Consider the following 26,778-nt stretch of genomic DNA (forward strand, 5'->3'; position numbering starts at 1 on the left):
TTGTAGGAAATTCAGCTCTTTACGATAAACTACACTTTCCAATTTCAAATAGTTCGTATAAAATTTCTATTCTATTCTATTCTATTCTAAGTACTTGCACAGCCAATATTGAAAAGCATCCTGGAAATACTGAAATTTCTTCCAATACTTTCTTGTCAGCATTAATATTTGCAGCATATCAATGATTTGATACAAATATTAAAATGGCCAGGCCCACTGTGCAGACTTGAGGTTTGAAGGTAATTCAAAAATTTCCGACGATCAGATTATTCACGAATGAATAACATGATAGACAGGATATTTTGAAATATTGTGAGGGAAGAAACGGGGACAACCGTACCAACCGTTCCATTTAGGGAGATAGGCAAAATCGTTGGGAGTGGCGTTGCTAAGAAAGTTAATGCGCACTCCATTGTTGTTTGTCCTTTTCCTAGGATGAAACACAGGTATTTCTCCCTTATGTCCTAGCTCTGAAGCCTGGGTTTAAGCGCCCTTACTCGCTCTCTGAAACGAAAACAAAAGCTACTCTGATCCCCATCCCGTAAAACATCAATTTATGTATGTAAATTGATAGTGAATAACAACGAACACACGCGAAAGCGCCACAAATCCTCAAAGTGGCATTTTGGACTACGTCCCCCTATTTGTTTTTGATATGTAAACTTGAAATAATAACAATAATAATCAGAACAATCTCACTCAGTTGATCGAAGGCCACGGTGGAGGTGTCATCGCCATGAAAGCTTCCATCTACTGCGTTTCCATCCCCTTTCGCTCATGCCAGAGAACGCTCACGATCGATCACACGTCAGATGCACATTTATTCCACTTTTGCCGATTCACTTTTTTTTGCACCTATGTAGCTTTTTAACTACCGATTTTTATTTCATCTAATTTTATTACGCAAAGAATTGTTTCAAAGCACAAGCTGAATTCCAAAAAAATCAAAACGCGGAATCGAGGTAAACGTGACAGAAAAATCTCAAATAGTTCGTATAAAATTTTGTACGAAACTTAATACAGTGCTTTTTCGGTTTAACCACGTTCACTTTTTGACAAAGTATATTATCTAGAACTTTACTTATCATTCCACATTGAATGCATTTATTTGTAGCGTCTTAAATATAGCGGAATTTGGGGCAAGTGTGTCATAGGGGCAAGTGTGCCACCCCTGATTTTTATAAAAACTACAAAATATATTTTTTCTTTGAGCTTTACAATATGTTCCCTTATAGTTCATAATACAATGATCAAAATATGACGAGAGTTGCTCTATTTTTTACGTATTTACATCGACTTTTGTAGAAACTATCAAATTTTAGTTAATTATTATAAGATTTCGTTGTTTCTAAATAGCATGGTGAGAGATAAATTGATAACAGATTTTTCAAACGTACTGTACATCGTGAAGCTATATAAATGTGTAAGTATGTAAAATATTTAATTTTACATTCGAAATCCATTATGGTTGAAATCTATACTTTTTGAGGCAAGTGTGCCACCTATTTAGTAAACAAAAATGGTTGGGGTGAAATTCATAAAAATGTAAACATCACCAACAAAATCATAATAATGAACCAAAATGAGGCACCAGTAGTGGTTTCTGAAGTGTAGAAGGGGAATAGCGAACTTTTTTGCTCCCAAAGTGATTTTTTCTCCAAATATTCGATAATAACATGGTTTTAGGCATTTTAAGAACTGTCTCACTTATTTTCATCAATATTTTACCGTTAATTAGTGCTAATCTAGTGTTATATTATACAAATCCCCAGTAATGAAAGGGTAATTCAGAAAATTGTATTGAATGGAGACAAAAATAACGATTTTGTGCTGAACCTTGTTATAAAGCAACCCATTATGACGGTAAAATTTAAAAAATATTTTTAAAATTATCAATTAGCCTCTGCTTTGTTAGCAAAATTAACAGGAAATAAAGAAAATTTCATTACAAGTAGAATAACATGATGGTTCATTCGGTGGCCGTCTTGCCCCATAAGGGTGGCACACTTGCCCCATAGTGTTGAAAATTAGGTTATTTTGAATGATATTTGAGGAGCTCCAAAACTAATACTTTTTGCAATTATTTTCTATTTAAATGGCACAGTGCTTATGAAAAGATGTGAAACTAACATCATGAGACTAAATTGGTGGGTTTTTTAAGTTTTAGACAAAGTTAGAGAACAATTTGCTTAAGGTGGCACACTTGCCCCAAATGCCGCTATCCCAGGGAACACATTAGGATAAAAAATTGGAGAAATATTTTGATATGTTTTCTGGAGAATATAAAATATTTTTAACACAGAGCTTATTAAAACCGAGATGACACTATAACTGTTTAACTGACTAAAGTATGCTTAAAACGAACCATAGGCTTGGCATCTCGGTCAGATTCCAAGCTTAATAAGAGTTCTGATGTGGACTTTTCCGGATCTTCGGTGTTCTTTGATAAGTTTGATATGAACCTCTTAAGTTGTGAAATTCACATCAGACTGGTCAAGGATTGACAATACGGGAGACTTGATCATCGAACTTGATCCCGCAAGACTATTCATGCAAGTGTACCACATTCCTGTCAATCCAAATGCCATGCGAACTGGGATGGTTTTTTTGATTTAAATTGGCCCAGTGGATCCAAAATATATAGGGATCCAAATCATTTAGTTAACCCTAGTATATGTTAACTCTACTTGCTGTATCGACTTAAAAACAGTTTAAAGAGGGATTTGTTGTCACTCCACCCAACAAATCTAGTTTTTGCTTGATGCCAAATATGATGACGAAGTCCCAGTCTTTAGATTCATTGCATCTAGTTCAGGTAACATTCCTCACGACGATGAGATGCCCAAACTCGCACTTTAGAGCACAGCAGATGACACATTTTGCATACCAACCGTCACTACAGAACAACGTAGCCATCATCATAGCTTAGTGCAGCATTGCTCGGGCTGATTCATGCTAACGCCAATGCAGTGATTCATTGAAAGTTAATTTTCCTCTCAAACGAAAACAAATAGTTTGCTGAGGAATAACAGGCATGCCACGACGCCACCAGCGGACCATCTTCGGTCGTCGGAAATAGGAACGTTACGAAAATCTTCCGTCACTTGGCTGACAGATTGTTTACAGGATGGTGCATGGGGATGGTCGGCTTTACGCTGCCGTCCGTTGACGTCAACATATTTAAGAAGAGAATCAGCTTCAGCAATGGTTGAATCATACATAAAAAGAACATCAAATATAGATCATAATCGACGAAAATTAAGATTATCCTGTGAAATCAATTGTTTAACTAATTTATTATACATTTGTAAAACACTAACAAAGTGATTTAAATCCTTAAGAATTTTATTTCAATTATCAATACTATTATATTATTGAATTTCAATACTATTATATTATTGAATGTCAAACGTTCTGACATATGAAAGAGCTCCCCTTTGCTTAAAATTAGTTTTTTCCATTGTCTTGCTTATTTACCAATTTGACGCTGAGAAAAGCTTGAAGTTAAATTTAATAGGACAATGGATCATTGAAGGTAGTTTTTGCAAGTGCTCACCGCATCAAAACAAAGGCGTCACTATATATGGGATTTAACATTGTGACAGCATTGCTGTTCTGTCAAACACACAAGGCTACGGTGGCGCTATCTATGCTTTCCATAGTGGCCGTTTTGGTTATTTTAATTATCCATTGAAGCAACACTTTAACTGTTATACCGCCATACAGATTTCATACTGTGTATCAAATTTTGATTAAATATGCATAGTCTCAGAGAACGCTGGGGTTGTCCATTTATCCCTAATCTCCCGACATGCTCTGTCCTGTCGATGATTTTGGATCGCTTGTGAGTTTTAAATAGGTTTCAGCAATAACTGCAATATGTATAGTATTTGATGCTGAAATAGCTCATCATCTACAATTCAGAGTACAAGATTTTCAATTTAAAATATTTAAAAAAAATGTTAAGAACTACAGCACCGTTTCACACTGGGGCAGATCGGTATTTTTGATGGCCAAAACCGCTAGTACTCTTGATATGCATCCTAGATGTTCGGTGTATTCGACAAGATTGAGACAATTTGTACTACATTTTGACTCCTTCGAATTTGATCTAGATAAGCTAAAACTGATCTAGTTTATTTTTATCCTTTGATAGGATCTGCATAGCAGGAAATTTTCTTCTGCAAAGTTGTTCAATGAGGCATTTTTGACATTTCTTCCGAAGGCACTTACACTCTATCACTAACATGGATGGCGCTGTATGACACTTTAGTAAAACAGCCTTAATGTCGATTTTTACAAGTTTTTTATACAATAAATAATGTGACATCAAGTTCCAATACTTAACAATGACAAAGTATATTTACATCATTAACTAGCATAATTTTCAGATTTTATGATACTTTTAGTATCAAGCGGCAGATGGCTGCAGCTAATTTTCATTAGTTTCATTGTAATGAAGCAAGAAAGCTGGGACTGTGGGGGCTTTTTGTTGTGGCGATTTGAAGTTTTGATAATAATATGTGAAAATACTTATATTTGATTGGATTTTTATGCATTTATATTATTATATTGTGCAAATAAGTTTTTTCAAGAAGTCATCAACTAATGTTGAAAAAAAAAAAACATTTCAACGATATTTAACGATCTACGCTCCGTCATCGTAATCATCGTCATCATTGAAACTTCAAAAGCAGTTTTTCTCTTCAAAACTAAAAATTATTCGCTGAAAATGTTTTCATTGTGTTGCGGTAGGAGATTAGAATACAGTGAACACATTTTCCTGTGAATTTTCTTGATTTTGAACGAAAAAACTGCTTTCTAATTCATTTTATTTTAGCAATTAATGACGGATCCTGCCCCCTTAAGACAAATAATTTGATTCATATGTGTAATTGCACTTTTCAATTTTTAAAGAGAACAGTGTTGTGTATAAATAAAATATATATGTTAAACGATGCAAAGAAAAATATATAAAAATAATTGTTTGAGAGGTTTATCAGTCTTTTTCTAAATATGATTAAAATATATCTGTGATTATTTTTATCTGCTAATGGTGGTTATCACGCTCAATGGTATGAGTGCTCTAGTGTAGATGTGGTTGTGAAACTCAGAGGAAATAATATGCATTCTGGCTGAAAAACACCCCGAATATGAGTGTAAATTTTTCAAATTGAATTATATATCCGTATGCATTTTGATGATTCTGGAAAGCGTGTGCAAGTTTCTCTGGGGAAACAAAAACAAACTGTCGCTAAGCTCAATAGCTGACCCACAGACAGTCTCTTTACTAGTATAAACATCGAATTTGATTTTAAACGTGTGACGCCATTCCTATCGTAGCATCAGGTTTGATAGAAACTCCTCTGCGATGCAAAGAGGAGGCGATTTTGCCGTCTTTCAGAGGTGAAAAAATTGAACTCATTGAACTCGGTTCGGAGAGAAAAAAAAACGTTTTTTTTCACAAGGGCTTATCTGCATTCATCGATTTCTCTTCATCGTTGCTCTCTTTCCGTTATTGCAGAAAACTGATTCTCTTTTCGTATTATATTCTTGTGCTGTAGGATCAACAATCAATATATCATGTTTCATTAACAAGAATTATTACAGATTTATCTAATTTAGCGAATTTATTAGCGAAAGAGAGGATCGATGAAGAGAAATCGCTCATGTCAATTAGGCCCTACTGATGAAATAGCACAGAAATGTTGACAATCTTGCATGTTTTCACTATTATTCACAGAAGAGAGGATTGATGAAGAGAAATCGATCATGCGACTTACGCCCTTATTCTAGCACACGCTAGATATAGTGCTTAGGTGCTTATCATGCTAATTGTATACTAGAGTGATGCAAATTTCGAAATTTTTGCTCCCCTATGCTTAAAAGATTGAAATTATGGTAAAAAGCATCTTCCCAAAATTTGAAATGATTTGGAAGAAATTTGACTGTGCACACGCCATTTGAAGTTTATATGGAGATTACTATGAAAACGCCAACCTTTTGTGTTCAGCCCTCTATCTCTTCGTCATAATATTTTTTGGAAAAGTGAACACACTCTTCTCATGTGAAATTCTTCCAGCTACAACTTTGCCGAAGACCACATTTTGATTGGACGTCAGGAAAAATTGTTATTCATCATCATAAAGTGGGTTTGCATTTTACATGCTTCACCAACTGTTCGGCAGGCAACAGTGGTGCTCCTGGCGGGAAGAATTGATCAAAGTAATCCAGGCTACTATGTTCTACAGCAAAAAAGCAGTGTTGCTCTGAAAAAAATTGAATGATCATCTCAGCATGGTTTAAACTTTGGAATCAAAAATAACAAATTATCCTTACGTCCCATCAAAATGTGGTCTTCGGCAAAGTTGTAGCTGGGAAGATTTTATTTCGGAAGACTGTTTTCGCTTTTTCATATATTATTATGACGAGCAGTTGGAGGACTGAACACAATAGGTTTGGCTTTTCCATAGTAATTTCCATATAAACTTCAAATGACGTGTGCACAAAGTAATTTCTTCCAAATCATTTCAAATTTTGGGAGAATGATTTCCATCATAATTCACACCGTTTAAGCATAGGGGAGCAAAAACTTCAAATTTTGCATCAGTCTATTGTATACACAGAAAAAAAAAATCGTTCTCGTATTCGTGAACAGCAGTCGTGAACTCGTCAACGAGCAAAAATACACCGTGAACTAGATCATATTGTATATATGAACGCGTTGCCTAGTTCCGGGAACGTTCGTGTAAACATGATGGTAGTTCACGGTGTATTTTTGACAGTAGGTACACGTTTTACAGAACGCTTTTTTGAGCGTGTATGTGCCCTAGTGTAGATGTGTTTGTGAAACTCAGAGGAAAACGCACTCTGCCTGAAAAACACTCAGAATATGGATGTAAATACATCAAATTGGGTAATATTTTCATATGTATTTTGATGCGTCTACACTTGCACACAAGTTTTTCGAGGGAAAACAAAAAACAAACTGTACGGAGAGAACGAAGTACTCAAATTTGAGTTCCTTCTACCCAACTTGGCACCTTTGTGCGTTACCCCAAATTTGAGTAAATAGCAAAGTACTCAAATTTGAGTTATCGCACAAAATTATCGCAGTGAGTGATTTTTACCTAATGTTACCTCGGATGCAAGAACTCAAAAATAGGTTTTTTTAATCGGATCAAAATACAGCCTGAAATAGTAGTCAAAAAATGCAAATCGCATAAGCTATGTTTATGTGATTAATCAAAATAAGCTGAACGCAACTTGAATGATATAATAATTTATTTTGTTTTATTTCCATTCATAATTGCTTTGAAAAACCAACCGCGTGGGTGGAAGGGCAGAAATGACGACATCAGCACAGGAAACAATTAGGATCGGATGAGTATGGACCGATACACGAGTTAACTAATTTGACGTTTGAGCGGTGCCAAATTCACTCGTTACCATGACCACATAAATAACACGGCACCGCTCAAACGTCAGATAGTGAACTCGTGCATCGGTCCATAGTTGCAGCATCAAACTTATCGGGACCGGCAAAATGTACTGGGAACGCCAATGGAAAGCTCGATCCCTGACGGTGGCACATGGAGGCTGGGAATGGCAGGAACAGCGAGCAGGCAACGAATGACACGCATTATGTTCAGCAATCAGCCTCTCACTTTCAGCAATAGTTCGTCGGTAACGGTTCCGGGAATCGTGAACGGTGGATGGGTGTAACAGCCAACAGCAGATCGGAAAGGATGGTAGCCATTGAGAACAAGGCATCAAGTCGGACACTTCTCGACATCGGGAATCGTGCACCATAAACAGTTAAACGATAACTGAATTCCTGAAACAAGAAAGGGATGATTTTACATTATACTTTCCAGCAAACCAAAATCCTCGGTGGGAATAAATCAAGGATATTTACCTCTGGTAAATCAGCATTCCGGAAAACAGCTTCAGGAGTGGTTAGCAAACCTCTTAGGCTGTGAACCGTTTCACTGGTTCGTTTAACTATTAGTTAAAATTTGACATTTCGATAGTTATTTTCCCCTCAAATGGTTAAATTGAACATCGCAGTCGACCCATTTGAGCTTTGACAGTCGAGTAGTTATTTCAGAACAAAGTTGACAGATGGTTAGTTATTCTCAAATTCACGGGAGCAAAAAATAACTTTCGAACTGTCAAGTTTAACCATGCTCCAGAGCAGGGTTTTTTCTAACCGGAGGGGAAATAACGATCGAGCTGTCAAATTTTAACTAATAGTTAAACGAGCTGGTGAAACGGTTCACAGCCTTACAAATATGTATTAAATAAGTTTCTATAACTAATTTATTGATTTTTTACAATTAAAAAACAATAACAAACTTACAAACATGTCATACGCCGATGACGGCTAATCTGGAATGAGCAATGTTGACTTTTCAATATGGCTGTCGTATTTTTTCATCCAAAACTGAGTTTAAACTACTCAACGGCTAGTTCTCAGCTTGAATGCCTCACGTTGAGTTGTTTGTACTCAACTATTTGTTTTATGAGTGTTTGTCAATTCAATGATCGATTAACTTATTTTATGTGATTAAATGGATATCCAGTCTATATATAATGCGTTTTTGTAGCAATAAATACGTTAAGAGACAATTCGAGTTACTAGTTTTGCCAGAAAGTACGCAAGTTCAAGTATTAAACTTGTATGGTATAAGCGCAATAAATTGAACAAGTATTTTTTTTACTCAAATTTGAGTTTTAGTCGAACTACTCAAAAGTTGGGTTAAATGTACGTATTTGACAGAATGAAAATCACCCATTTCTTGAGTTCCGCTGTCTTAACTTAATTTTGAGTTAAAAAAAAAACTTAATTTTGAGTACTTCGTTTTCTCCGACGAGTGTATGCAAATGTCACTAAGCTCTATAATAATGGCAACAAATTAAATGCTATCGACTCTGTTGATCTATGTAGCCCGAACCAACATAATAAAAAAGATAAAAAAGAAAGTTTCATATAAGGAGATGACTATTTCAAAATTAGTTGATTAGTCATCGTTTATGCACAAATTATCTATTCTGAGCAAACGACCTTTTACGCAGGTTCTGAAAGACAAGATAACTCTTCCGTAATCCAGCATCAAACGAACTAGAAAAAAAAACTGTCTAATCATATCGCCGCCGTTCTGCTCCAGGGCAATTACTCGATACGACACAGCTTAACAAACCAGATGACCTAGCATTATTACAAGTCACACTTGTCGTTTTCCGCGCTGCGGCCACCGAAGCACTCGGCGCGCTGGTGCCCGGTCGATGATTCGATTCGCTGTCCGACTCCTCACAAGAATGCGTAAATTTAAATGTCAATATAAACGTTTAACGAGATTATCATCGGCTAAGTTTACGTTTCTTTGTTGATACGCTCTGGTAAGAATGTCGCATCGAGTCTGTCTTGGGATTACCGTGAAAATGGGTAGCATTGATTTCGAAACAATCATTCACATTTACAAATTTTTCGAAACAATGATCCATGACACTACCGAAGATTGATTACTTGCATAAGTTATGCCAATGGAATGAACAAGGAAAATATTGTTTTTACTAGAAGCGGTATCGATACAAATGATTCCACTATCATTTTTATAAGTTTGTTCAATTTGTCAAAAATAACGAATTACTATAAAGAAACCAGAATTTTCATAGGAATTTGCCTACTTTTAGGTTTGATCAAAAACTCAAATAATCCTGATTTTTCCAATACATTTTTGATATAGATGTTTAATCAAATGGATAAGTTACAATATTACGACAAACAATACAAACATTTTGTAATTTTGAATGCTTGGGGAACGTGTCAAACGTGTAATGTTGCCACCGATACCATCACAAGGACCTTTTCCTTGTTGGGAAAAAGTCAGCAGAAATTAATAACGCCAAACAATTTTTCGACTGGGCTGTGTCGCAGAAGGTTGAAGACCAATATAAAAAAGATTGGGAATTTATCTTTGCAACTGAAAATGACTATTCAGAGGCTGAAAAATTTCTTCAGGAAAGATTTTCTAACCTTGTTCCAATTCCTGGAACAAAAAAATATCATTCATTTATACCAAAAGACGACCGAAGCATTTTTGCTAGTGAATTCTCAGATGCACATGAAAACCAAGAAAATACAGCATGCTTTGTTCTTAATAATACAAAGAAACGAAAATCTTCTGGTGTTAGCAACCAAAGACAATCTTCCCGGTTGAAAAAATAGATAGTATTAAGATGAAAATGTAAGTTATATACTGAATAATTGAATAATTAAAATTAAAAAAAAAAAATAATTATAATCTTATTTGTTCCATAGAAAAAAAAAGAATCCCTTTTCAGTGTAATGAAAAATTGAGGCAGAAACAGTTTTTTCAGTTTTTCTTAGCGGTGTTATTTTTTATGAAAAATATCATCCATTCCGACTTATACTTCATTAAAACCAATCCCATATCTTTTTTTCAGATGTTTTAGAAAACTTGCAATTGCTTTGATAAAAATGATAAAAAATTGTTTTTCCGATGCTTCGATTGAAATATGGGTTTTCAAAGAAAAGGCTTATATGGTCATTTTCCACAAAATTGGCCATAACTCAAAAACGAAAAAAAAGTACATATCAAAAATTTCAGCGATTAAAGCTTATGAAATTATCGTCTCAAAAACATTTTTTTGAAAATTTTCCACGAGTTGGAGCATAGTTTTTCCGGCTTTTCTTTACGAATTTTCTCAACGGTGGAAAGTTTTGTGGAAAATTTTTTCCAGTTAATTTTTTTTTATTCCTGAGAAAATTTGCTTTCCTTTTCATAAAAAAAACTTTGTTTCTATGATGCTTCTTTCTTGAGTTATGATTGTTCAAAGTAAGTAGTGTCAGGGGAAAACAAAAAAATTCCAACTGAGTTTTCCGGGAAAATAGGTGACCCTGAATTTTTCTCAATTTTTTTTATTCATATATTGATGAGCCCTGCCTGTGGAAAAAGTTTCATGAAAATCTGAGACCCTTCGGCCCACTTTGTACGGAAATAAAAACAAATCCCCAAATGTGAAAAAAAAACTGATCAATGTAACCCCGCATAACGGTATGCGGAGGCAGGATGATTCATCGTTCGGCGAAGCTCGCCACATCATCTCCATCAGCAGTCACACCAGAGTTCTGGCTGTCGCACTTGATAGGTGCTGAGCTGAAAGCCGGCAGAGCGTAAATGGCGAACCGTCCAATCAATCATTAGGTTTGGCAACGATAATTGCCCAGGCGCCAGAGGTGGTCGATTGTATCGGGAGTTGTTGTCTACTAGTTTTCTGGGATGGAAGTGGTCGTCGTCGTGGCGTAGCTTTTAACTAACGCAACCCGGAATTGTGCTAATTAATGAGGTGCTTCTCGGATGATAACCTATATTAAGGACCGTCTTTGTCAGGTTGTGTAACTGCGTGTCAAACCAATTTCTAGGGCTTTGAGCGTAGAAAAAAATATTCAAACTTGTTTGCAATCTACTACAGATGACACGCAGGCCTCGTCCTTTGGCGTAGAGGCCTGTGTCATCCGCATACAAGAGTTAATTCAGATTAGTCAGATGTGAAAATATTATATAATATTGATCCCAAAATGCTGCCCTGAGGAACACCAGCTCTTACAGGAAGCTATTTAGACTTGGAATTCTGATAATTAAGGTGCAAGAGAAAATTACACAAGTTTTGACTTTTGCTCCATTTTTACTTGGGCCTTAACCTGAATTGTACAATTTGACGGATAACTTTGAATTATTTTAACAATGTATGCTGGTAGATTAAAGCTTGTTAATTTTACAATCAAACCTTCATGCCAAACACTATCGAATGCTTTTTCTATATCTAGAAGAGCAAGATCAGTAGAATAGCATTCATATTTGTTGGAGCGAACCATAATTGTTACACGTAAAAGTTGATGAGTGGTCGAATTTCCATGTCGGAATCCGAAACGTTCATTGGCAACAATTGAATTTTCGTTGATGTGGGCCATAATTCTGTTCAAAATGACCTTTTCAAAAAGTTTACTGATGGAGGAAAGCAAACTGATTGGACGATAGCTAGAAGCTTCTGCTGGATTTTTGTCTGGTTTTAAAATTGGAACAACCTTAGCATTTTTCCATTTGTCAGGAAAATATGCTAATTGAAAACATTTGTTAAATATATCAACTAAGAATGATATTAAAAAGCTACTTTCTGGAAGTTTCTTGATAAGGATGTAGAAAATTCCATATTTTTTATTTTTTTAATAATAGGTTTCACTTCTTCCAAATCAGTCTCCCAGGAATTTTCGAAAACGTTCTCTTGATTGAGAATGTTTCGAAATCCTGACTAACTTGATTTTCTATTGGACTAGTAGGTCCTAAATTAAAATTGTGCGCGCTTTCAAACTGCAAAGAAAGTTTTTGAGCTTTTTCGCAATTAGTAAGTATCAATTTATTTCCCTTCTTCAGTGCCGGAATCGACTACTGAGGATTTTTTTTCAAAATTTTAGATGATTTCCAAAATGACTTAGAGTTTTACAGCCAGGGTCCTATTGAGAAATTTTATTTTCAACTGGTTTTCAATATATTTCTGTAGATAATGCCATATAATTTTAATTGCTAATAAATAATAATAAATTTTAATTGCTCGATCGCGAGCACGTTTAACTTGCCTTTTCCTCATGTTTTTAAGGTGGATCAAGAGTTTAAGATCATCGTCTATAATCACGAATTCAAATTTTAAATTCAAATTGGAATTGCAATGCTCCTGGCTTCAACAATGGCATTTGTTAAACTTTCAAGAGCATTGTTAATATCAAGTTTAGTTTGTAATGAAATGTTAACATCAAGATTAGAGTCAATATACGTTTCATATATATTCCAGTCGGCTCGAAAATAATTGAAAGTGGAACTGATAGGATTGAGAATCGCTTCATGGGATATTTGAAATGTAACAGGGACATGATCAGAATCAAAATCAGCAAGAGTAACTAATTGGCTACAAAGATGACTAGAGCTGGTTAAGACCAAATCAATCGTAGATGGATTTCTAGAAGAGGAAAAACATGTAGGGGTATCAGGGTATTGAATTGAGAAATATCCTAAAGAGCACTCGTCAAATAAAATTCTGCCGTTGGAATTACTTTCAGAATTGTTCCATGACCGATGTTTGGCATTGAATTCACCAATGTCAAAAAACTTTGACTTATTACGAGTCAATTTTTGCAAGTCAGTTTGGAGCAAATTGACTTGCTGTCCAGAGCATTGAAATGGCGAATAGGCAGCTATGAAAGTATATTTACCAAACTGTGTTTCAACAGAAACACCTAAAGTTTCAAAAACTTTAGTTTTAGATGACGAAAACAGTTGATGTTTTATACTCCTATGAATGATGATTGCAACTCCCCCACATGCCCCATCAAGTCGATCATTACGATAAACAAAAATATTGGGATATTTTTTTAGTTTGGATCCAGGTTTCAAATACGTTTCCATAATAACTGCTATATGCACGTTATTAGCTGTAGGAAAATTAATCAGCTCGTCCTCTTTACCATTCAAAGAACGAGCATTCCAATTTAAAATATTTAAATTATTATTTACTAGATCCATTAGAAAAACCTTAATCCAATAACAATTTGATTGGTAAGTTTTACACCAACTTGGATTGCTTCAGTCATGGTGGTGGCTTTGAACATTGCATAAATCATTAGATTCAATTGTTCAGTTAGAAAATTAAAATCAGAGGCAGACATATCACTTAAAGTGGTTACATTTGATGATTTTCCGTTAGAATTTTCGGTAGACGAAGAAGCTGAGTAGATGTTACCTGTAGCGGCAGGGTTTTTTTTTTAATTAGATTTGAAACAATGGGTTACATGCATGGCCTGATTCGCTACTCGCCACATAGTAACGCACATGCGCTAGTGTCTATGCACGAAAAGTCGCTAAAAGGTTACGCGAAAAATATTTGTATGGCGAAATGCACCTAACGATTTGTTTCTCAAAATTAAGAAGTTTTTTCGAAAAAATAATTGGTACCGGTTACACGTAATGATAATGACTATTACGCCTACCAAATATTTTTTCGATTGATGCTTTCATTTACGAGAAATTTGAAGTTAGATGCCTTTTCTCATACAAAATTAAGCGAGAAAACTTCTGCTGATCAACTGTGGACAAGAGCGAAGCAGGTAATCCATTAGAATAAGTACTAATAGTATAAATAGGGTAGGAGTTCATATTATCTGCTACGATATCGGCAAAGGATTTTCCTTGGGAAGATACATTCGAAAATAAAAGATTTGAACGGCTAGCCGACGGAATAATATTCGGTTGTGAATGAGCATGATTATAACCTTCCTGATGGGTATGATTCCTAATCAAGCGATCGTTAACTGAAAAATGAGCATTGTTCGATACTCTACCAGGGAATTCCGGAAACGACCGTTATCGTAACGGACATTACCGTTCATCTGCCTGGCACGAACCTCGCCTACGCAAAGGGCAAGCTCAAAAATTTGACTTATGATTGCCCCCGCAATTTGCGCATATGCACTTATCGGTATCTTCCTTCACAGGACAGACGTCCTTAGCGAAAGAAGAACCTCCGCAAATCATGCATTTAGTATCCATGTGGCAATGTTTTGTTCCATGCCCCCACTTTTGGCACCGACGGCACTGAGTGGGGTTTTGGTAATTTCCTCCAGGTTTCTGGAAATGTTCTTGATAAAACCCTTTCCAAACAATGCCAGATTGGGTTCTCTTTTTCATTATGATTTCAAGTAAATCATTTATTCCATTTTTGATCTCTTCAGTTGACTTATAGTCACTTGAGAGACCTTTGAAAAAAACGTTCTGTTTTGTCGTCATAAGTAAAACAGATTGTGCTTCTTCTCCTTAAGATGTTCGAGAAGAAGTTCGCGATCTTTAAAAATTTCCGGCAAAACGCGGCAGTCTCCTTTCTTTGCGATTTGGAAGAAAACCTTTATTCCCCTAATGGAGTTCAAGATCTCCCCAAATTCGGAACAACTGACGATAGGCGACACTCTTTGCTTCCTTTTGCCATGTTTAGTGACCATTTAAAATCCCTCCTTTTTTGGGAAGCAGTTGTGGATTCACCCTTTCTTTTGTTCGTGGTTGCACCCATGTTTAGTAAATAAACGAAATAAAAAGAGACCTTCTAAAAGTTTTCTTTTTTTATCTCTTCATTAGTATCATTCCAAACATTACATTTATTTCTTATATCTAGGTGTTCTGTGTTAGACAACACTATTTTTACAGGTTCGTTGATTTCAAAAGAAAAAAAACACGTTTTTAATTTACTTAACCTAACCTAACCTAAATATATAACAAATTAATCGTGGCAATTAAAAATTTGGAACGATTTTTGCCTGAAATTATTTATTATTATATTTGACAATTGTTCCAATGTTTCAACGTTGGATATTCTATGTAACTCATTGGTACTATACCAGAGAGGAAGCCTCAGAATAATTTTCAAAATTTTATTTTGAATTCTCTGCAGAGCATTCTTCCTGGTATTACAACAGCTAGTCCATATTGGTACAGCATACAACATGGTTGGCCTGAAAATTTGTTTGAATATCAAAAGCTTGTTCTTCAGACAAAGTTTTGATTTTCTATTAATAAGCGGATAGAGACCTTTTACATATTTGTTACATTTGGCTTGAATGCCCTCAATGTGATTTTTGAATGTTAAATTTTTATCTAGCATGAGCCCTAGATACTTAACTTCATCTGACCAATTTATTGGAATCCCTCTCATCGTGACAACATGTGTACTTGAAGGTTTCAAATATAGAGCTTTTGGTTTATGTGGGATACCTTCTAAGAGTTTTTTGTTTCCCAAGACGGTGTCCAAGAAGGATTACCACCGCTAGCTTTCACTAAAGGGTCCAATGAAAACTCGATGGCACTGGTCCTAACAAGGATCGTAAAGGGATCAATAGTAGAAAAAATATTAATGAAGAGTACTGTTTTTGTAGCACTGAGAGGAACTGTTTTATTGCTTTAGGTAGTTTCAAAAACTTCTAAGAGCAGAAGTTATGATGCGCACTGACAATGTGTGAATAATTCAGAAAATTATTGTCTCCCGCTGGTACATTACCATGAGTCATTTCTTCTTCTTGTTGGCATTAACTGGGACAGCGCCTGCTCCTCAGCTTAGTGTTCTTATGAGCACTACCACAGTTATTAACTGAGAGCTTTCTTTGCCAAAGTTGCCATTTTCGCATTCGTATATCGTGTGGCAGGTACGATGATACTCTATGCCCAGGGAAGTCAAGGGAATTTCCATTACGAAAAGATCCTGGACCGACCGTGATTCAAACCCAAACACCTTCAGCATGGCTTTGCTTTGTAGCCGCGGACTCTAACCACTCGGCTAAGGAGTCATTTAAATGCACTGAATATATTGATAAGTTATGCAAGAATTGCTGCTATTACCATTCAATGTCTGATCCAATGTCGAAATGCAATAATCGCTTACACTAACGCAACAAACAGCACTTTCGAACATGTTTATTGTTTTACTGCTGTTCCGTCAAGTTTGTTAGGCTGGTGACTATTGTTTACATTGATTGAGTCTTATCAAATCATAAAAGCCACACTGTGCGCGTAGAGAGCACTAAATCGCCGCAACGGGGCGAGGCCTTACACACTTGTTGGCTTCAACAGGGGCACCGTCAGCAACTGTCATCAGGTTATCAGGTCCAGAGCTATTGTAAACGTGCTATCATCTATGAACCATGGCTACCAATCGTATCAGCGTATGACATGACAGGGCGCAACCGTTGTTTGGGGCCATATGGATGGTTGCGAATGGACACACTCTGAGAAGTGGGTGAGGGATTTAAAAATTATTATTGAGTGATATTTTGGAAGTAATTGTTCGCCGCAATGGACAACATGGCTTGAAAGCTCTTTCAACCTTTCAGGGCGGATGGGTCATATTTATTTATTTATTTATTCATCATCTTCGACATTGTAGTACAGACTGATTTCTTAAATACTACATTATTCTATACTTCTTATTCTAAGTTTGAACATATCTTTCAAGAAGTTAAAATCAAATGCGTTGCTTACATCGTTAAATGATCTTAAACACGAGTTTAAAGAATTATTTGAACCATAGTTCGTTCTGTGGGAAGGGACAGTAAACATTGATGTATTTCGGAAGCTGTGAGCTAGCGAACAGAATAGCGTCTTCAGGCAGTACACATCGCTAAATCCAGTTGCATGCCAAGTGGTCCAAATGGTTCTTAAGAACGCTACCTTGCGGTACTCCGGATGGAATGCTAAAGTATCTTGATCTAATCGAGTTCACTTTTACAAATGCGCGACGTCCAGAGAGATATGTGTACAGCCACTTTGTAAACCAGTCGGGGAAACCTAGATGCTTCATTTTATCGCTGCTCTGATTGTACGGTACTGTGTCGAAAGCTTTCGCAAAATCCACATAAACTGCGTCAACTTTTTTGGTTTCCATGCCTCGGGATATTTCTGACACATAGCACATCAGGTTTGTTGTCGTTGATCTGTTCTTCATAAAGCCATGCTGACTAATGGAGATAAACGGAGAAGAAGCACTATACAGAACTTCGTGAACCATTTTTAGAACACCTTGCTAAGACTGAACAGGATAGATACGCAACGATAATTGGAGACCCAGCTGCTTTATTCGGTTTCAATATATTTTCCTTGTGAACTTATTTATTTATTTATTTATTTATTTATATGCATTTCTTCATCTGATCTAGGTCTTAATGAAGTATGGCTGGGAAAGCCTGAAATAGGCATAAAACCCGCATCTTTTTGGAACAAGTAACACAACAAATCACAAGAAAGGACACTTAACCCTCTAATACCCAAATTTTTATTTTCAATCTAAATATAATTTTTCGTTATCTAAAATCGTTCTAAACACGTTTTGGGCAATGATTTATTTTTATTTGCAAATTTATGAATTTCTATTTTTGATTTTTATAATTTTTATTTTTGAACATCCCTATTCTTTTTCATTTTTTCTTGAAACCTCTCCTGATTACTGAATTTTGGCAATAATAAAAAATCACATTTTTACGGTACTTTTGAATATATATTAATTTAATTTTTTTCTGAAGCATATTTTATTTTCCGTGTAACTAACGGAAAACAGGTTTGAGATTATTTCAATACCATCAGGTTCTTCTTCCATGATAGGTTGATTGTAGAAAAATATTAGAGATACGATTTTTTATATTACACCTTAATTTAACCCTAGGCATTTGTAGGTCATATAAGAATACAATTTTCAAACATTTTTCAAAAATACAAAAAGTTTCAAAAACTTCTCTTATATGCGTGTTATGAGTCGAGGTTTAAGCCAAAAATAAAATCATTTTGATTTCCGAGCTACAAAAAAATACACAAAATTGCAAAGTTTACCCCGTCTAAAGGCGGGGTTGGGTATTAGAGGGTTAAAATCTAAAACTAACAAACAAAGTGTTAAAAACTGAATATTACAAGATAAATACATTCAATAATGTCTAATAGTATCATGTTGCCCGTATCGGCTATTGCGCGCATCCATATTGAGAAAGTTGCGTCGTCTCAAAGGGCGTTCTGGGACATAGATACGCAACTCGTGGAGTATAGCTGGAGCATCAATTTCGCCTTTGAAGATCTTTCCTATGAAACTAGATTGCATTGAAACTCTCCTACTTTCCAAAGTATCCAATTCAAGCATACGTACTCATACGGAGAAAGATGAATTCTATCACGCCACGGAAGATTCCTGAGAGCCAGTCGCACGAACTTCCGTTGCACAGCATCGAAACGATCGATCCAAACTCTATTGTACGGGCACCAAACTACTACAGCAGCTTCCAAAGTAGAGCGAACTAAGGCACAGTATAATGATTTGAAGCACAAAGGATCCGAGAAACCTTCTGCAATCTTAAATATGAAACCAAGCTGCTTGTTTGCTCTAGAAAGAACGTCCTCATAGTGCGGCCTGAATGTCAGCTCATTATCCAGTGTTACTCCAAGATCCTTAACTTCGTTTTTACGTTCCAATGTTTGACCAGACAACGAATAATATAAATGGATTGGATTATGTTTTCTGCTAAAAGTGATTGAGTAGCATTTCCTTACGCAGAGCTCAAGTTTATTACGCCTGCTCCAGCATTCGAAAGAATTTAAGGTCGCCTGTAATGCCAAACAATCTTCAACGCTATTGACCACCATGAAAATTTTCACGTCATCTGCATAAAGGACTCGTTCTCCGAGAGGCACAATGAAGGCAACATCGTTGATAAACAGTGAGGACAAGAGAGGTCCTAGATTACTTCCTTGTGGCACTCCTGAAGGAATAGCAAAAGAATCCGAATGAGCTGCCCCAATCCGTACTTTCATAGATCGGCTGGAAAGATACGATTCGAACCATCTAACGAGGCCTGGCGACATCCCCAACTTCTCAAGCTTTCGAAGGAGAATAGCATGATTCACACGATCAAATGCTGATTTGAAATCCGAATAGATGACATCGACCTGCTTTCCTGCGTCCATTGACCGAATGCATAGCGCGGTAAACTCGACTAGGTTAGTATTCACTGACCGTTTCGGAAAGAATGCGTGTTGAGCAGTAGAAATTTAGTTCTTGCATGATTCGAAAAGAGTGTTATTCACTATTATTTCAAAAACTTTTGAACATTCTGTTAAAGATGTAATTCCTCTGTAGTTGGCAATGTCACATTTGTCGCCTTTCTTTAAAATCAGAGAAAGCAAAGAAGTCTTCCACGCAGCGGGAAAGGTTCCTCGTTGTAACGAGCAATTGAACAATTTCATTAATGGCACTAAAAGGGCAGCTGAACACCTTTACATCAAACATGACGGGATTCCATCTGGTCCGGGTGATGCTGAGTACTTAAGCTTTCGTAAAGCTTCAAGAACGTGATCTTCAGTTATTTCAAAGATACCGAAATCGATGCTCTCCGACGGAGTATTGCGTAAGGCCTCGGCTACTTGAGATGACGAGACATCTACGTCAGAAAAAGCAGCCTTGAAATGCTGTGCAAAAAGGTTGCACTTTTCAGCAGCGGTCTCCACAGTAGATTCTTCGAAATGCATAACAGACGGTAGTCCATCTTCCTTTCGCTTAGACTTCACAAAAGACCAAAAACGTTTTGGATAAAGACGAAGGTTCCGTTGAATTCGATTAACATATCGAACATATGAAAGACGATTGTAACTAACATACTTGTTGCTGGCCAGCACGAAGCGTTGTTTTAAAAGTGGTACGCGACTGCGTCTGTATTTCCGCAGTGCTGATCCCCTACGTTTTTTCAGTTTACGAAGGTAAGGATTTGTCCAAGGTGGTTTTAAAGGAGGGCGCTGAACCGGAACATGTCGTTCGATGATTCGCAGAATATCATTGCTAAATGTGTCGACCATGTCATTTAAGCTGCGAACAGAGTCGAGGAATTGCCAATCGATTGATGCAAGCTCATTGGAGAGCACATCATAATCTGCTCGATGAAAATCAAACCTTATACATTCGAGAACGTGCTCGAATTTCACCGGTGTAGTTATCCTAATGCCGATTTCTAAGGCTGGGTGAGCTGTGTCGGGTACCACGAGCGATTCAACTGCTTTAGAGAGACGACATACAGGTATCGTTCTTTCATTCACCAGCCCTAAATCTAGGATCCTGTCGTTCGCGTTTTTTATCGAATTGACTTGTGTTAGGCCATGGAAGCAGAAACCATCATACAGCGCACTACTAGAGGCACTGAGTCTTGTGCGTCCGGAGTCAATTTTAAAGCCTCCATCCTCAGAAGGAGACCACAGCATCTCAGGATGATTGTAGTCGCCGAAAAGAAAGGCAAAATCATGTTGTTCCAAACCTGACATAAGAAGACTCCAAAGAACTGCTCACTGAAGATGGATCAATACAGGATTACAAGCAGGACGAAATGGCTATTAACACCCCACTACCTCTAGTTTTTCTGCTGTTAAGTGGGCTGCGATCAGTTCTGTAGACTGCGTATGCATTACCAAATAACTGAGGTGAAAAGATACAATTGTCGAGCCAAGTTTCCGTCAGTACAATTATGTTCTGCATCTGCAACTGCTACAAAAAACTAATCGATTTTGGTGCGAAGTCCTCTGACATTTTGGTAATACACTCGCAGTTCTGAAAGAGATTCAGATGAAGAGTATCCACGAATTGAATGATGAACATCACTCTGGTTTGATCCCGCCAATATGTGCTGAGCGAAAGGCACAGTAGTGGCAGAAGCGGGAACACGAGCAACATCTTGGAAGAGACAATCTTGGCCCCCGTCAGACGACAAGCTAGAAGCGGGTAATATTACAGGAAGCGCACTGTTCGTGTGTATATCGTACTTGCATTTGTGATGATTTTGGAAGACCCCCTCTCCTGTCTCAAACACAGGACCAGGACTGCTGTTGAACGCTGGCTGGAGAGGCTCGACTGTGTTGAGTAGAATAGGGGCTCCCATGAGGCTTGAGGCAAGTTTGCGTCCCGGTGGTTGATGGAATAGCGTTGAAGATAATGTTGTACACGTAGCGTAATGGCTGGAATTAAGATGTTTTTCAGGCCGCGAACAATTCGTATCGAAGACGTACTTGCCTGAGTTCCGATTTTGGAAGACTCCTTCTACTGTCTCAAACACAGGACCGGGACGGCTGTTGATCGCTGACAGGAGAGGCTCGACTGTGTTGAGCAGATCACGGGCTTCCATGAGGCTTGCGGTAAGTGTGCGTCCCGGGGGCTGATGGTGGTGCGTTGGAAGTAAAGTAGTATCGTAGGTATCAAAAACTGTGGCTGGTTGAATGTCTTTTATTCCATCCTCATGTTGTCTGCTTCCATCGGAATACTCAGCGGATCGTGTGCAAATGGAGGTCTTGGTCGCCCAAAATTTCCAGTTGCATTATCATTGGAAAATTCTCGGAAAACAAGTCCTTTTGGCCATGTGAAGGTGGAAAGCGCCTTTGGCTTTAATTCTGCATTCATTCCAAATTTGAATGATACAAATGACAGGGTGCTAATATCTTTTCTTTTAGCAACCAAGCGAATGACTTGAATATCAGCGGTATCCAGACGTTGACATGCAAGCGCAGTAATCTGCTCTACGGAAACATCCCGTGCAACACGAGACAGATAAAGCCAAAATTTCGGTTATGGTGCTGGAACAGTTTGTATTTCAGTAGATGGGACAATGTACTGTCAGTTCCTTGCAAAAGTACTGGTTTTGATTTTGGCGCAGACAAATTTGCCGTGCTGAAAAATCGACGTCCTCTTGTTGTAGGCAAAGCATCCATTTTAACATGTTGAGTTGTTTTCGGAGTAAATGAGTTTGAATTTATCAATGTAGCGAAATTTGTGCGAATCTCATTTTTCAGCTCCATCAAAATTTCTGATTTGAGGTGTTGCAACGTGTCACTTTGAGAATGAATGGCTTGATCATGCCCAAAATCATGTGCCGCACGAGCAGTGTTCCGAAAACGGATATCTTTCATCAACGAAGTGCAAGATGGACAGAGCCAAAAAAGTTGCTGATTCTTCATCACTTCCTCAAAAGTGTCAGCAGATATACCGGTGCATCTTGGATGAAACGTTTCAGTGCAGAATCCCCGGCATCGCACATGACTCTCCGTCGCATCACCGATACAGGCGGCACAAACCACAGACATGAACTTGAAGCTTGAATCAATTGATCTACTAGATCAGCCAGGACCTTGATGATGTTATCTATAAAGGTAATTACAGAATCAGGGTCTAGAAGTATGTATATAACACACATGATTAATTTTTATTTACTCAATATATTCTGAGTCAGTGATATCATCCAAGACTTCGAAACAAACAATATACTATATACATAAGGGCTGTTAAGGTTATCCCAATAACAAGACATATCTAACCAATTTCCTAGCGTAGTAGATGTTCTAGGTTTACCAAATCATCCGGGAGTTCAGGACTCATAACCCACTAGATCTACCAAGGCTCGCTTTGTTTCTTTTTGAACAGTACTTAGCTAACAATGTTCTGTGCGCATACTTGTAGCACTGCCGATCCTTGTTCTTACATACTTGATGCTCTGGGATCTCCAAATCAACTTGAGGGTCTAATAATATTTTTGTGGGTGACTTGTCCACATGTAGGCTATTCAGTTGCTCTAGGGGAATGATCACTATATTGGCTACTCTGAAACCTTTTATCGGATGCATTAAGTTCCTTTAAATAAAGCTGTTTGAAATTCCGAGAAAAAAGGTGAGATAAAATCTTTTCAGACGGTCAAGTCTATTCAGTATCCCATATGGTCATTGAATGATATTTAACTTTCATTAAAACATGCGTTTTTTCAATTAAAAAATTGGTTAAACTACTAGGTAAGCAGAAGTTTAACAAGTTTTAAGAAATTCGAACCAACAGATTTTTTTCGGTGCGCAAATAAGAAAGAAAGTGCACTTGTCGATCGGCCTGTGCTATGACTCAATCCTAGACTCGAATCCGACGATTCCCGATCACCGCCTTGCACTAGATTAGCACCAATAGCCACAGTGCGTAATCAAGGATTTGCGTGAGTCATAAATCAAATGGGTGGCGATAAGCCGCCACCGGCTTGTTATGCAGGATGGGCTGACGAATCTTCATCTCATTATGGGTAGCGAGAGTATTAATCATGAATGAGCTCACAATACATTATGGGGGAAACAAAAATAAAGCCAAAATACTGGGATTGTAAGAGTTTAAATGATGTTATTACTCAATTTCCGGGTGCGTCAATCTTTCAAAATAAGCTAAGTGAAATTGATTCAATTGGTGTTACTCTTTTCATTACCAGCCATTATCATTATGAAGAAGTTCAATACAACGGTCTAGCATGTAGTACTTATGACGCATATGTTTCTTTATATGCATCTCCATCTTTCGATCTCTATATCTTCATTTACATCTGCATATCCCATCTCCATGTTTTCGTAATCATACCTCCAGAGATTCTCTGTGGTAACTCCATCTTCATTTCCATATCTTATTATCTCCGTCTCCTTCTCCATACCTTCATCTCCATATCTGGTCTTCCAAATATCTGCACCTCTATATTTGTATTTCTATATCTCCATCTCCTTGTCTGCATTTTCTTATCATCTACTCTCATATCCCAATCTCCATCTTCAACTTCAAATCTAGTTTTACACATCTTCAACTGCATCTCCAATTTTTCATCTCCATTTCTCTAACTTTATGTCTCCATATTTCTATCTACACATCTACATCTGCATCACGTACTTTCCATCTTAATCTCCATGTCTCTATTTTTCCATCCTTAAATCTATGTTTCTATCCCCATGTAACCATTTTCATATCTTAATCTACATTTTTATATCTTCTATCTCCATATCTACACCTCGATCTTAATATCTGTATCTCAATATCTCCATTTCTATATCACAGTTTAAATGTCGAGCTTGATATTTCTATTCACATGTCTCCATTATTACACAGTTCGAACAAAACGTGTAAATGTCTGAGACATATAATGCTTATAATTGGTGCGTGGCATGTCAAGGATATTTACATGATATGTCATGTAATCTTCAATTATATGTTATGTAATCCAGCAGGATCTTGTGTGATTAAATGACATATAACACATTTTTACATGATTTAAGACTTAAATTTACATGACGTCATATTTATATCGCATAGGGGAAGACGGGTAAGACCGCCCGCCTAAGCAATTTAATTCACATGTCAAAATCAAGAATCAATGAATCCTTTTTCGATGTAGCATGTCTTTTTTTGAAGCCTTGGGCATGATCAAAAAATATTACAGGCTTTGTATTTGTAAAAATTTATTTATTTCTTGAAGCTTGAAAAAGTGATTTCTTATCACGATTATATTTTAGCGACGGGGTAAAACCGCTCACCCACGGGGTAAAAGTGACCACCTCGATTTCGTTCACAATTTTGCGAAAAATTATATCAGTTCCCTGTTATTTTAAAAAGTATATTGTTTTATGAATTCTACTTTGATTAAAGCGGATATTGAATCATTTTTAGAGTTATTTAATTCAAAAAACTTAGATATATACTTATCATTACCTTAAGACACCCATATTTTTCAAAAATATGCGAATTTAGTTTGTATTTTTAACAAAATTGCTTTTATTTAACTTGAATTGTAATGTACAACGTAGTTACAACTTTTAAAATGGTTTAGACATTATATTTGGTATAAATTAGGGGTGGCGGTCTTACCCCATCAACAGTGGTCGGTTTTACCCCGCTTGCACAATTTTCACAAGTAGAGCTTTATTTCAAAGCTAAAAATTTACAATTCATATTTCACTTCACTGAAGCATATTTCACATTTATGTTAAAGTATGGACGGGTAATTTGTTATGTTTTGACAAAAAATCCCTTCCAAAACCCTTAAGTGAGCATCTGTTGAAATTAGATCAAATTCAGTATCTACAAGCAAAAACTTTGTTTTTGACATTTGTTATGAAAAAATAATGTTGGTATCACCCTGAATGCTTTGAAATGTCAAAAATCTTGTGTTTATGCAAAGTGCTTGGTGCACTTTCAAGAAAATCGCCGTTTTCATGCCAAACTGAAGGTGGTCCGTCTTACCCCGGCGGGCGCTCTTACCCCGTCTTCCCCTAAATGAAGTTTAAGGACTGTTCATTTTATAAAGTGGACACTTTGTTTATGCTATATCTTTTTTATTTATTGATAAAATCGAAATCGGTTTTCTGTGCATCGCTCAACTATTATTCTACAATGCTATGAAAATATAAGATCTTAGAAAATTCTTTTGGTTGAAAAGCTAAATAGTTTTTCCAAAAACTCCTAAAAAAAGCTGTTTGTCGAAGTTCAACATTATTTTTCGCAAAACAAAAACCCTAATTTTTAGGAACAAATTGTATGTTTGTATTCTTTACGATTCTAGTAAAGGTATAGCTTTGAAAAAATCTATTATATTCCACCATTCTCTGACATGAGGTAACTTTAGTGATTTACCCATTTATGGCCAAATTTGCTGATACACCATTTTTTCACTCTCAGCAAAAGAAAAAAGTAAAAAGCGTGTTCAAAACTAGTTTGGTTTACTAAAGAAACTATATTTGTATAAACGAGAGCTAAATCGTGCGTTTAAACCATAGACTTAAGTACATATTTTACTGTTTATGGTAGTTTAACTAAAAAGTCTCATACTTTTGAAATCTTCTACGCACATTTATCGATCTACAGCAAATTGTAAATGGTTTTCTCCGAATATTTCAATTGGTAATCTTAAAATAGCATATTATGAAACTAATATGTGAAAAATTAAATCCATTTTATTACAGCAGTTTTGCCAATTTTGATGATTGTCAAAGTACTTTGAAAGGTCTTCTAAGAATAAAACAGTTGTGTTTCTATTATGCTTTAAATGTGACTTAGGGACTTAATAAGTAACTCTATGAAGGCGTAAGTTATTTTTCATTATAATACTATATTAGGACTTCCGTCAGGACATACTTTTAACCAAAAAAATCTACTCATATCAGTTCCCTTCAAATTTAAAATAGTTTTGTCTAAAATATATAGGGGAAAAATGATTTTATTATATATGTAAAATTTTTGTTACAAAAATAACTTGATTTTTTCCATCAGGCTTCTGATTGATGATGCTTTCGAAGAACAAGCCTTTTCTAACAATCAAAACCTTATTTTTGCATGAAACGTCGAGAAATGATGTTACTTTTTTGC

The sequence above is a fragment of the Aedes aegypti genome, chromosome 1 (assembly GCF_002204515.2).
Source record: "Aedes aegypti strain LVP_AGWG chromosome 1, AaegL5.0 Primary Assembly, whole genome shotgun sequence".
Lineage (NCBI taxonomy): Eukaryota > Metazoa > Arthropoda > Insecta > Diptera > Culicidae > Aedes > Aedes aegypti.